This window comes from Neovison vison, chromosome 13 (assembly GCF_020171115.1).
Source record: "Neovison vison isolate M4711 chromosome 13, ASM_NN_V1, whole genome shotgun sequence".
In the NCBI taxonomy this organism is placed as follows: Eukaryota; Metazoa; Chordata; class Mammalia; order Carnivora; family Mustelidae; genus Neogale; species Neogale vison.
In genome coordinates, this window is record NC_058103.1 from 102,062,325 (window position 1) to 102,076,451 (window position 14,127).

At 38.4% G+C, this 14,127-nt stretch overlaps 1 pseudogene; it reads left to right on the forward strand.

Annotated features, from left to right (window-relative positions):
* The first annotated feature begins 257 nt into the window (after positions 1-257).
* LOC122893043 lies at positions 258-1,389 on the forward strand (annotated as a pseudogene).
* Positions 1,390-14,127: the final 12,738 nt, after the last annotated feature.

Consider the following 14,127-nt stretch of genomic DNA (forward strand, 5'->3'; position numbering starts at 1 on the left):
ATTTCTTTTTGACTCATATGTTTATTCAATCAACAAACATTTTATTGAGCTTCTGTCCTGTACTAGGTACTAAGGATACAAAGTTGAATAAAACATCTTTCCTTCAGAAGTTCTTTCTAGTAGAGAAGAAGGATTTCATTAACTATAATGAAATAGGATAATAAATACATAATTGGGATAAGTACATATTATTCTGGGGAGAGAGAAGAAGGAAAATTAAACCTGCCCTAGGGAGTCAGAAAATGCTTTCTTCCTTTCTGCCCGTGGACGCCGCCGAGTAAGCATCGTTAAAGTCTCCCCTCCCACCGCCGTCATGTCTAAGTCAGAGTCTCCCAAAGAGCCTGAACAGCTGCGGAAGCTCTTCATCGGAGGTCTGAGCTTTGAAACAACCGATGAGAGTCTGAGGAGCCATTTTGAGCAATGGGGAACACTTACGGACTGTGTGGTAATGAGAGATCCGAACACCAAGCGCTCCAGAGGCTTTGGGTTTGTCACATATGCCACTGTGGAGGAGGTGGATGCAGCCATGAATGCAAGGCCACACAAGGTGGATGGAAGAGTTGTTGAACCAAAGAGGGCTGTCTCAAGAGAAGATTCTCAAAGACCTGGTGCCCACTTAACTGTGAAAAAGATTTTTGTTGGTGGCATTAAAGAAGACACTGAAGAACGTCATCTAAGAGATTATTTCAAACAGTATGGGAAAATCGAAGTGATTGAGATCATGACTGACCGAGGCAGTGGCAAAAAGAGGGGTTTTGCTTTTGTAACATTTGATGACCATGATTCTGTAGACAAGATTGTCATTCAAAAATACCATACTGTGAATGGCCACAACTGTGAAATAAGGAAAGCGCTCTCTAAGCAAGAGATGGCTAGTGCTTCATCCAGCCAAAGAGGTCGAAGTGGTTCTGGAAACTTTGGTGGTGGTCGTGGAGGTGGTTTTGGTGGGAATGACAACTTTGGTCACGGAGGAAACTTCAGTGGTCGAGGTGGCTTTGGTGGCAGTCGAGGTGGTGGTGGATATGGTGGCAGTGGGGATGGCTATAACGGATTTGGTAATGATGGAAGCAACTTTGGAGGTGGCGGAAGCTATAATGATTTTGGCAATTACAACAATCAATCCTCAAATTTTGGACCCACGAAAGGAGGCAATTTTGGAGGCAGAAGCTCTGGCCCTTATGGTGGTGGAGGCCAATACTTCGCCAAACCACGAAACCAAGGTGGCTATGGTGGTTTCAGCAGCAGCAGCAGCTATGGCAGTGGCAGAAGGTTTTAATTACTGCCAGGAAACAAAGCTTAGCAGGAGAGGAGAGCCAGAGAAGTGACAGGGAAGCTACAGGTTACAACAGATTTGTGAACTCAGCCAAGCACAGTGGTGGCAGGGCCTAGCTGCAACAAAGAAGACATGTTTTAGACAATACTCATGTGTATGGGCAAAAAAACTTGAGGACTGTATTTGTGACTAATTGTATAACAGGTTATTTTAGTTTCTGTTCTGTGGAAAGTGTAAAGCATTCCAACAAAGGGTTTTAATGTAGATTTTTTTTTTGCACCCATGCTGTTGATTGCTAAATGTAATAGTCTGATCATGACGCTGAATAAATGTGTCTTTTTTTAAAATGTGCTGTGTAAAGTTAGTCTACTCTGAAGCCATCTTGGTATACTACCCCAACAGTGTAAAGTTAGAATTCCTTCAGGGTGATGCCAGGTTCCATTCGAAATTTATTTGCAACCTGCTTGGGCACAGAAGCCATTGTCTCCACAAACCTTGGTGTAGTTGAACTGACAGTTAATGTGTTGTGACCTGGAGTTCACCATTAAAAGGTCACCCAAGCAAAGTCCTGGAGTTTATTTGGTTATTAATATGATTGTTGGCACATCCTATGCAATATATCTAAATTGAATTATGGTATCAGATAAAATTATAGATGGGATTAAAGCTTGTGTATCATCCATTATCATGTGTAATCAATAAACGATTTAATATTAAAAAAAAAAAGAAAATGCTTTCTTAAGTTTCTTTTACTCAAATGTAACCTTGTTCCTTATTTTCTTTGATGGTTTCATTCAGGATTAATTTACATCAATACTTCCACAACACTTTTTAAAATTTTTTTAAATTTTTTTCATTCATGTATTGACTCTTCTTTTTTTTTATTCAAGTACTTTTTTTATTATGTTCAGTTAGCCAACATATAACATAGTTATAGCATAGTTAGTTGCATGTAACACCCAGTGCTCATAACAACATGTGCCCTCCTTAATACCCATCACCTGGCTACCCCATCCCTCCATCCTCTCCCTTCTGAAACCCTCAGTTAGTTTCTCTGTGGAGTCCAGAGTCTCTCATGGTTTGTCTCCTTCACTAATTTCTTCCCCTTCAGTTTTCCTTCACTTCCCCTATGGTCCTCCATGTTATTTCTTTGTTCCACAACACTTTTATATTTATCAACTGTATCAGCTATCACAGTTTATTTTTTTTTAATCTTTTTTTTTTAAGATTTTATTTATTTATTTGTCAGAGAGAGAGAGGAGCGAGAGTGAGCACAAGTAGACAGAGAGGCAGGCAGAGGCAGAGAGAGACGCAGGCTCCCTGCCGAGCAAGGAGCCCGATGTGGGACTCGATCCCAGGACGCTGGGATCATGACCTGAGCCGAAGGCAGCTGCTTAACCAACTGAGCCACCCAGGTGTCCCAGTTTATTTTTTTTAAGATTTTATTTATTTATTTGTCAGAGAAAGACAGCATAAGCACAGGGAGCAGCAGGCAGAGGGAGAAGCAGGCTCCCTGTTGATGTGGGACTCAAATCCAGGACCCTGGGGTCATGACCTGAGTCAAAGGCAGATGCTTAACCAACTGAGCCACCCAGGCAACCACTACAGTTCATTCACATGAAATTGTAAGTTTCTTGAAAGCATGGTACAGATCTTCCTCTTCTTTTTTTTTTTCCTCATCTTTCTATTTCTAGGATCCAACAGTGTCCACAATACAACAAAGCTCAGCAAACTTTTTAAATAAGTGTATGCATGTATGTATGGATGAATGAGTTAATATAAGACATTATTACAACTATTGTATTAGTAAAGCTATATTATTCATCAACACAATAATTTGTGCAGATATTAGAGCAATAACTTGGTTAACATGAAAAAAGCCTTAATTAAACACATGGATGAATATCAATAAAATATTAAAATTCATATTTTCAATAATGCACTGTACATACTTATTTCTATGTATGTCTTACAGAAAGATTTACCTCTACTTGTGCAAATACTTGTTGTAAATATTCTCTCATACTAAAATTAATAAATAACTACTCTTGTTCATTGCCTAAAGTTGGAGGATCACCTGGTTATATTTGAGGCTAACACAACCATTCAAGATGGCTATTATAACCCCAAGAAGATGAACTCATACTTCGAATGATTGCCTTTAGGAAAAATCCCAGAGTTGTGCTTAACTTTAAGATGGAAGGCCTTAGCAAAGGCCTTTAGCAAAAGGCTCAAAGGGTAAAATTCTGAACTCTGACATTTTAATATTTTACATGTCTATAAGAGTCATAACACATGCCATTTCTAGGACTTCCCTTTGAGAAAGGAATTAATATTCTTACACTAACTGGAAATGGCAAATTATTAAATTGTTAATAGCTTCCCCAGGCTTTTACTTCTTCACAGTGCATTCTGGTTCCACATTATGAAAATATTGTGATGTATGCTCATCAGCCTATAATCCTAAATCCCTTTTTACTACTGAAACCAACTTTTGGACTAGGGATTAAACTACAGGGGTCCACTTCTGAGCAAGAAGTATTTTAAAATGGAAATCCACTGTACTTTTTGTACCTGTTTTCTTGAATACTGACAGATAACACATCTGGATTTTAGGCTTATAAAATCTATTTTGCTAAATACAATATCATGTTTATTATATAGTAAATCCTGCCAATTGTCATGGTTTCAGTGCTGGGGAGGAGGGGTGTTGGTTGCAAATGCTGCCTGTTGGTAACTAAGTATGTAATGGAGGTGACACTGAATGGGGAAGGAAGGGGTGAGGCTCAAAAAATAAGACAAGAATATAAATGCAACAACCTTCAAGAAATTAAACAAAGACATGGAGGCAGAGGGAACATAAGGTAAGGAAGTATTCAAATCAAGTAAATACACAAAATGAAAGTGGACAACCAATTAGAGTTGAAATTTCCCAACCATAACTGCAGAGAGGGAAATACCATTTACATGTTCCATGGTGTCCATGAGAAAAAACAGATGCTCAGCATAATTAAAGTTTCTCACGTATGTCTTCATGAAAAGCCCACTGTGTGCAAATGGAGATGTGTTACATGTCATTTACAGAAACTTCTGAAAATCTTTAAAACTAATATCACATATTGTTTATATGTATTAATAGCACACAAAATGTGAAAAGGAAAGATACATACCAACTCTAGGATAGTGGTTACTTCTTTTTTTTTTTTTAAAGATTTTATTTATTTATTTGACAGAGAGAGATCACAAGTAGGCAGAGAGGCAGGCAGAGAGAGAGAGAGGAGGAAGCAGGCTCCCCGCCAAGCAGAGAGCCCGACGTGGGACTTGATCCCAGGACCCTGAGATCATGACCTGAGCCGAAAGCAGCGGCTTAACCCACTGAGCCACCCAGGCGCCCCGGATAGTGGTTACTTCTAAAGTTGGGTGGGGGAATTGATAAGCTATGTTTATAACATTCTGTTTCTTTTTCAAAAATGAGACAGATAAAGCAAAAAGTAAACTTCTCATGATACTCTTGGGTCTATTATTTTCTTTTTTTTAATTTTTTTTTAAAGATTTTATTTATTTATTTGACAGAGAGAGATCACAAATAGGCAGAGAGGCAGGCAGAGAGAGAGAGGAGGAAGCAGGCTCCCTGCTGAGCAGGGAGCCCGATGCGGGACTCATCCCAGGACCCTGAGATCATGACCTGAGCCGAAGGCAGCGGCTTAACCCACTGAGCCACCCAGGCGCCCTCTATTATTTTCTGTAGGTTTGAAACATATCATAATCATAAAGAAAAATATTTAAAGAAATATTATGAGCAATGTATTTCAACAACCTCAAAGTAAATACAATCAGTACAAGGTCTTACAGCGTTTGTTTTCTTTCTTTCTTTCTTTTTTTAAAGATTTTATTTATTTATTTGACAGAGAGAGAGAGAGATCACAAGTAGGCAGAGAGGCAGGCAGAGAGAGAGGGGAAGCAGGTTCTCCACTCAGCAGAGAGCCCTAAGAGGGGCTAGATCCCAGGACCCTGGGATCATGACCTGAGCTGAAGGCAGAAGCTTAACCCACTGTGCCACCCACGTGCCCCTACAGCATTTTCTTTTTAATACTGCTTGATGAAAACTAATGGTAAATGGTTGAAAGAAATGCCAATTCAGTCTAAGCAACCTGGTAAGATGGGGAGGTGGTTAAAATCATGCCAATGGGATAAATGACTATTTGGTGCTCTGGCCAACCCCAGCAATGGAGAGTACCAAGTTAGGTAAGGGAATGAACTTCCTCTCCAGAAAATTCTCCATAATGTGTTTCTTCCTAAGATTCTGATAAGCAACAGACAGTGGTAGGTTCAGAGTTTTATTCCCTGCCAAGTACTTATTTCTTCTGTTAAGTTTCATGCCTTGATACATGCCAAGTTGGAATTGAACAGATGTCCTCCACAGAGGGTTGTGGAGTCTGATAAGCAAAAGTGCCTGGATATAAGGCCCCCATGGCAAATAGTACTGTTGGTATCTGTGGGCAGAGCTTGCCTGGAGTCCAGGTGGGTTGTGGGAAAAACACCAGATTTCTATGAAGAATCATATCACTATCATTTTTATTTAATTTATTTTTTCAAATGAATTATTTAATCAATCATAACTGTTATATTAGTATATTTTTGTATGAAGTTTAATAAATGCATAAAACAAGAGAAGTTTGGATAATTATAGTAAACATTAAAGAGCAGAATGTAATAGCACATCTTTATTGTATTCTTAATTATTGTGTTATTTTCATTTTAACACATCAGTAGATTAATAAACAAGTTCACTGGTACTGGGCATTTTAACTTCCACCTTGGAATTAAAATAGTAATAATGCTAACAATTCCAGAAAAACAGCCATAGTTCTAGAGATCTGGATGCATCAAATGCTCCTATAACTCCCCAGTTTCTGTTATGAAGGCAAAGGGATGATGTTACAACTTCTCCTTCCATCTGCTCTTTTCCAATCAACTTTCCAAACTTCCTGTGATAATCACTTTAACTGACTGCAAATATATAGTAATTGGAAGTGGGTCTGTGTGATTTTCCTTGCTCTGCACCCCTAACTACTATCTCTGGGAATGATTATAACTGTACAAACTACCTTTTCTAGAGAAGTCCTTTATAAGCATTCAGACAAGCAGCTTTACTTTGGTATGTTGTGGATGCTAGAGAGACCATGAGGTACAAGCCTATGTTGCAGCCCCAGTTACACTCCCCTCCCCCTCAAGTCAAATATTTACTAACACTCTTTCATAGGCCAAAAAATCCTGAGGTCTGGACCATCAAGATGTTGTGTCTCTAGTCTAGATCAATGATTCTGAAAGTGTGGTTTCACACCATCAGTATCAGCATCATCTGGAAACTTGTTAGAAATGCAAATTCTCAAGCTTCACTCCAGCCGTGATGAATCACAAACTCGGGGTGAGTACCAGCAATCTGTGTTTTAACAAACCTTCCAGATGATTCTGATTTTTGCTAGAGTTTGAGAATCATAGATTATTCTCAATTTTGGTCCATCAGAGGTGGTATAGTATAAAGAATGTGAATTCTGGAGGCAGACTTTCTGACTTCAAATTCTAGGTCTCCCACTATATGCTACTGCACAAATTGTTTCACCTTTCTGTGCCTTGGTTTCTAATCCATAGAATGAGGTTAACAGTAGTATATCTAATCATAGGATGGTGTAAGAATTAAATGGATTTTTAAAAAAGATTTTATTTATTTATTCATGAGAAAGAGAGAGGCAGAGGGAGAAGCAGACTCCCCACTGAGCAGGGACCCACCGATGCAATACTCAATCCCAGGACCCCAGGATCATGACCTGAGCTGAAGGCAGATGCTTAACTATTTGAGCCACCCAGGTGCCCCAATTAATTGGATTTTTAAAAATGATTATTTATTTGAGAGAGAGAGAGAGGGTGTGTGCAGGGAAGAGGGTGGGCAGGTGGGCAGAAGGAGAGGGAGACAGAATCTCAAGCAGACTCTACATTAAGCTGACAGCCCAGCATGGGGGGCTAGATCTCAGGACCCTGAGATCAGGACCTGAGCCGAAATCCAGAGTTAGATACTTAACCAAATGAGCCACCTGGGTACCCCTAAATGCATTGTTCTAATAATTGTCAGTTATTTTCATGAAGTTAAACAAGAAAGGATGATTTGGCTCAAGTTCTGCCTTTGTCAAACTCCATTACTTCTGTGAGACACAATGTCACCTGTAAAAGGAACAACTATATCTGAACCTCTCGTATCACTGGGCTGATGTGAAGACAAAATGAGAAAATGTGTAAGCCTTTGTAAACTGAAATAGCTATTTAAGACAAGTTAGCAAACATATGTCACATTCTCCAATTTGATAGCGATTTTCCCCTCATTCCCCATTAGGTGCGGTATAAATCCAATAAACTGTCTCAGTTTCTCTCCACCAACTGATCATTCTACCCACTTTTTAGAGAGCACTCAATTCATACTGAGAACAGCTGTCACAGTCTACAAGGTACTTTTCTAGTGTCTTCGGTAGTACTTCTTTAGATACCAGACATCTTTCTCTTTAGTGACATCATTCTTGCTAAATAAATGCTTGTTATTCCCCCAGTGGTTTCCATCTGAGTTGGAAATATGCCATAGTTAGCAGCATGACTTATTTGTTGATATCCTTCCAACTTTATATACAGAGTAAGTATACTGAAGAAACATTACAAAAACAACCATCAGTTGTTTCAAATTAACTTAACCTCAGTGAGCAACTATTAGGAATTAGGTACTGTGCTAAGGCTGTACATACTTCCTTTCATTCATTTCTTAAAACAACTCCATGAAGCAAGTACTGTGACTACCCTTATTTTATAAATGAGAAAAACGTTAGAAAACATTAAATAACTTTACCAAAGCTTTTCATCTAGAAAGATACCTTTGATTCTCAGAGTTTTTTTCAACAGACTCACCCTCTAGAACAAAATCACCCTGTCCTGGAACTCTTCTGGCACTTTAAAAACTGAATATACTAAGATAAGGACAGAGACAAATGAACCAGCTCATCTCACTGTGTCTCAATAAGAAAAGCTGTGTATGCGTGGGGTTCGAGTGACATTTTAAAAATGAATGCTCAAGAAGCATTTCATTTTTCTCTACTATCTTAGTCACCACAAAGATCAGGACTGTGCTTCAGAAGGGCACCCAACTTTCCCTAAGACAAAAATCAAATTACCACTCCTATCCCATCACACAGTTACTGTTGTTCTGTTTAAACTTACCACACTGGTTTATCTGTTCCCCACCCTGAACCCTAGTGCACATCATTTTTAATGAACAATTGAAATGATATCACTCATCTATTCAAAAACATCTTTTACTTTCTTTTATCTTTTATATGCTTTTCATCAATAAAAGAAGTCAGTATGCACAATCACTCAGAAAAGCCTAAATACCCACAAAATCTTAAAGTTTATTTAGACACGTAAGCTATATAAGAGAATTCCATTTACTCATAATGTCATCTTAGGATTTAAGAGCAAATGTCCAAAGATCACCAAATGGGTGTTTAGAAGAGCCTACAACTGCAAACATTTAAATAGAGCCAACAGAACTTTCAACCAGCCTCTTGACAGAAGCCATTTCTGAGGGCTTTTGGAGTAGGGTCACCTGTGCTCCTTCAACTGGTAGAAGCAGTACTTAAAACTCAGTTCTATTTAAATGGGGTTTTTTGCTTTACTTTGTTATAGTGCCTTGACATACAAATCTATGTAGTTTCCCAACCATACAGACCTGAGAATTGCCCTCCAGAAATATCTGAATAAATTAATTTGCTGAATCAAATGCAAATGAAGTGTAATTTATTGGGTCTTTTTATCCCAAACCTGAATTCTGCTGAGGTTCAAGTGCATTTGCTTCGACTTTTGACACAGATTTTGTAAGGATCCTTAGCTGTTACCCATGGATGGTATGAATTTATGGAGTGCTAGTCTGGATGAAAACAGCATTATAACATAAAATGCATCATTAATACTTTAAAACCCAGTATGATTTATATTTATATAAATAACATAAAGGAAGCCAATTAAACCGAAGTCACTGAAGTGTAAATAACATAAAAACTTATTGTTCTGTAAGCTACTGAAAATAAACTAATAATGAAAGTATTTATCATATGTCTAAAAACCAAGCAGGTACGAGTGGGTTAAGCAGACTTCGAGGGAAAACATTTTTATTTTTCTGACATCTTTTAATGCAGGCCCAACATTTTCATGGACTCAGATCCATTTAAAATGTGACATTATATCTGAAAGTTGCCTTTTGTCCATTTGAGTAATTAATAATTTAAGTGTAACAAGGACATCTTGATTCAAACACTTTGTAATCTGACTAGGAGGATATTTAAAATTCATTACAGTACATTAAACTTGCAGTGAACAGTTAGCTTCATTGCAAAATAAATAAATAGCTAATTTGCTTTGATCAGCAGAAATTCTGATAAAATCAGCAAAACACCAATTAAAATGTGAAAAATGTCACCTACCATAGTTATTCTAATGGAACATGGACTTAGAGGAAGAAACTGATTCAATGTTTATTTTCATACCAGCTGGGGCTTCCAAATGTAAATCATTTCACTTTTTGCTAGTGTAGCTAAGTCCTCTGTGGCCCTTGCATTGATCCTATGGTTGAACAGTCTGTATTACATAACAAGGCAGCTCTATTAGGGTTGCTGTTGAATTCCTTTAATTTTCTGTCAAATCATTGTTTCCTTTAAATGTTTTACCAGTCTCTTCATTTCAGAGAGTACTATTAACTAATTGAGGACAAAAGCTATGGCCATATGATCCACAGTCCTTCCCTGCACGTGTGAACACTCCTAGATTGAGGCAGTCTCTCTTGGAAGAATCATGAACCCTTGATCATCTTGTCATATCAGTCATGTTAGCCCATCAGCAAAACATTGACTGCTATCTATCTACAATAATTCAGACTTCTGTCACAGCATGGCAAATTCTAGCTCAGTGTGTGTGTGTGTGTGTGTGTGTGTGTGTGTGTGTGTGTTCATTTCTAGTACTTAACCTAGTGCCACATGCCTGGTGGGTGCTCAATAAATGGGCCCCGGAAGAACTTGGGAATCCCACCTCTCAGTGTCTTTCAGTTAATTCTATGGCAAGTGCTTGGACCTCTTGATCTCAGAATCCAGAAATCAATTTTCGCCTCCACAGTGCCTCTAAAATAAAGGGAATAATTGTGGTGAGAAAGGAAAATACTGCTCATTGCATGTCCTATTCATGGAATTAAAAAAAAGAATAAAAACAGAATTGTTTTGAATTGCAAGATGGATTTTCTTTCCTCGTATGCCTTTTCTTCTATGTAGGCATGGTTCTTGACAGAAACCATGAATTCATTTCTAACAAGCACTGTGGAATCTCTATCAGTTCTGGCCACTTCAGAAATCAGTAACAGGAAAGGAATATGCAAAAATGAAAATGATTGTGCTCTGCCGTGGGTGCTGTTTTCTTTTGAATTTTTTCAAAATGTGTTTCATCATCTTTTCAATAATTACATGCAGTAGATATTTAAGAGGAAATGTTATGGTGAGACCCTCAGCGTGGAACCTGGCCCATCTGCAAATGCAGTTGCTCATTAACCAATTAGGAGATGAAGCCTACATTTAAGCAAATCCACAATTCAAAAACCCCCAAATTAAATTTAAATACCTCAGGGCAACCCATAATGAGTTTAAAATTAAGTGAAATAACAGGAATTTTACTGAGTTCAAAACAACTAATTGTTGGAAGCTGCTTTCACTCATTTGAAGTTCTGTCCAATTACTGCCATTGCATTTCATATATTCAATTTATATCTTGCCATACGAGTTGCCTTTTAATAATAGGGGATGGGCCAGTCCATTTGCCAGTAAGATGAGTTCTGCCTGTATGCCTTAATATATACACTGCAAACTCAACCTTGAATATGTCCATATGAATTTAAGACTGTATTTATATCCTTAAAGAAAAGTTAGAGAGACACATGATCTTATCCGCCACTGGTCATTTGTTTTCATTTAATTAGAAAGTATAATGGCATAGTGAAATCAGGAAAGTCTTTGTACTGACTCCAGCTACCCCCCTGTGATCTTAGGGAAGGAACTTCACCTTTCCAAGCCTCATATTCCTGTATTTCTAAAATGGGATAATGATACACCTGAATGACAGAATTCTTGTGAGGACTGGATGATCATAAATGTAAAGCATGTAGGATAATTCTTGGTACATAGTAATCACTCAGTAAATTCCAACCACTACAACCACTACCATGCCATATTAAAAAACAAAAAGAAAAACAAAAAACAACCCACCAGCTAAATTAATATGATGCAGGGTCCTGATACTCAAAAGGGTTGTGCCAGATATAGCAGAAAAAAATACAGAGTGTAATATTTGGGGCATACTTACACTAAAAAAGCATTCACTATTTATCTGAAATTCAAATCTAATGGGGGCATCCTATATTTTATATGGCAATTTAGTGCTTACATTCTGGTGTTTAAAGGCCTTAAAATTTCATATTTTCCTTTAAATACCTAGGAATCAAGCAAAGGGCAGGTTAGAAGGGAAATGTTAAGATTACTGCCTTGATTCTTCACTTCACTTTGGACACAGAGACAGAAAGTTTCCACTGTCACTCTGGATGTCCTTGGGACACCATGACATGCAATCAACATCACCTGTGCTAGCTGATAATTCAGAGTATATGATGCCCTTGTTTATAGCATCTTCAATTCCACAGACATTTTTACTTGACTAATTCACTGTTTCATACCAGGCAGGGGGTGGGGAGGAAATCATTCAAACTAAATGCTACTCTGAAGTTCAGTTGCTAGGCTGGAAAACAGCAGATAAATTGATAATTGCAAATGGCCTGAAATTTGAATGATTTTTTTCCACTTCAACTAAATCTATTGAGCACACCCAAATAATTTAAAAGTGCTGAAAATAAGCAGTATTGGGGATTAATGAAAGCAATATATTCACTCTGTTGCATTTATTATTTTTAAATTATAGTACTCCCACTTGAAGGAATGCAATGAGGTTGAAATGAAGCAATTTTGTTGTTAAATATTGTCATTTAGAATAAAATGCATATGACTCTGGAACAGAAACAGCACACACTGTTGTTTTTTCTATTTATCCTTAGTTATTTTCAAGTAAAGCAAGAAAAAAAAAGGTAGTAAAAAGGAAGTCTTATCTCTTAGTGATCCCACAGGATATTTACCAGACTTGGCACAAGTCGCTCGGGATGTGAAAACTAAGGCAAAGATAAGAGCTTAGATCCCAGAAGCTCCTTCTGGGGTTTAACAAGGAATGGCTCTTCTTGCTGGTGGATTGGCTCTAGCCTAGTGCCTCTAAAAACTGAGGGGGTTGTGAGAAATAGAGATACCTGAACAATAGGACACTCTCCGGGGGCATAGAACCTATCCTCATAGAACTTATTTTCTTGTAGAGGAGACAAACAAACAAACAAAAAAATTAAAGTATTTTTATACCAGATGATGACAAGTGTTATAAATGGAAAATGGGCTTTTTGGCTGTGTATCATTAGGCAAATTACTTATCCTGAGTTTCAATTTCCTTATCTGCACAATGGGAGATAATATCTACCATGCACAGTCTTTGTGAGAACCAGAGATGATGGATGCAAAGTGGACACAGTTTCTGGAGAACAGAAGCCATTTCTTAAAAAGTGTTTACATAGGGGTGCCTGGGTGGCTCAGTGGGTTAAGCCTCTGTCTTCGGCTCGGGTCATGGTCCCAGGGTCCTGGGATCAAGCCCCGCATTGGGCTCTCTGCTCAGCGGGGAGCCTGCTTCCTCCTCTCTCTCTCTGCCTACTTGTGATCTCGCTCTGTCAAATAAATAAATAAAATCTTTAAAAAAAATATATATATATAATAACCTTAAAGTCTGTCAAAAGTAAAATCCTTCTGAGTCCTGTTCCTCTTTCCTACTATTTTTTCTGTAATGTCGATATTTTCTTAATTTCATTTCCCTTTTAAGTTAACGTGTGTCAGCAAATTCTTTATCAGAGTAAAAGTGCAGAATGCTAACATCCTTGGGACAGCTCTATATTCCTTAGAGAAGACCCTTGTATGTAAGGCCACTAGAAGTGCCTTCTTAACTGTAAAATGGGGTGCCAAATAATGGTGATCTAGCTTACAGTACAGTGCAATGGCCTTTATCAGAGTGGGGAACTCAGTGTGGAGTGTGGGAAGTGCAGAAGAAAGCTATTACTTTTATTTTTCATTAATTCATTCAACAAAAACTCACCGAGTTCCTGTGGCAGGGCAGGCACAGTTTGAGGCACTGAGTATATAGCAATGACCAACTCTCAGCTTGCTTGGAGGTCCCATATGCCCCAGACCCTACACTCATTAAACTTACCTTCCATTGGGGGCAACAAACAAGCAAAAATATTGTGTCAGATGATGATAAGTGCTACCGTAGAAAAAGAAGAAGGGTGGGATTATAGAGTGGCAGAGAGTTGTTATTCTCAATTGGGTGACTGAGGAAGAAAGGCAGCCCTGATGAGTGACAGTTGAGCAGAATCCTTAAATGAACTTAGGGAGCAAGCCCCAAGAATATCTGGGGGGAAGAGCATTCTAGGAGGACAGAACAGCAAGTACAAATCCCTGATGCAGGTAAGTGCTTGCCATGCCACAGGAAGGCCATTACTGATGAGACTGATCAGGAAAACACATTTTGATTTCCATAATCCAGTTTACCTGGAAATACTGGCCTCACGGAACTCAGGACCTCATTTCCACCCCAGCTGCAACCTCTGCTTACCAAGTTTACATTGACAACGCCCCTGCATG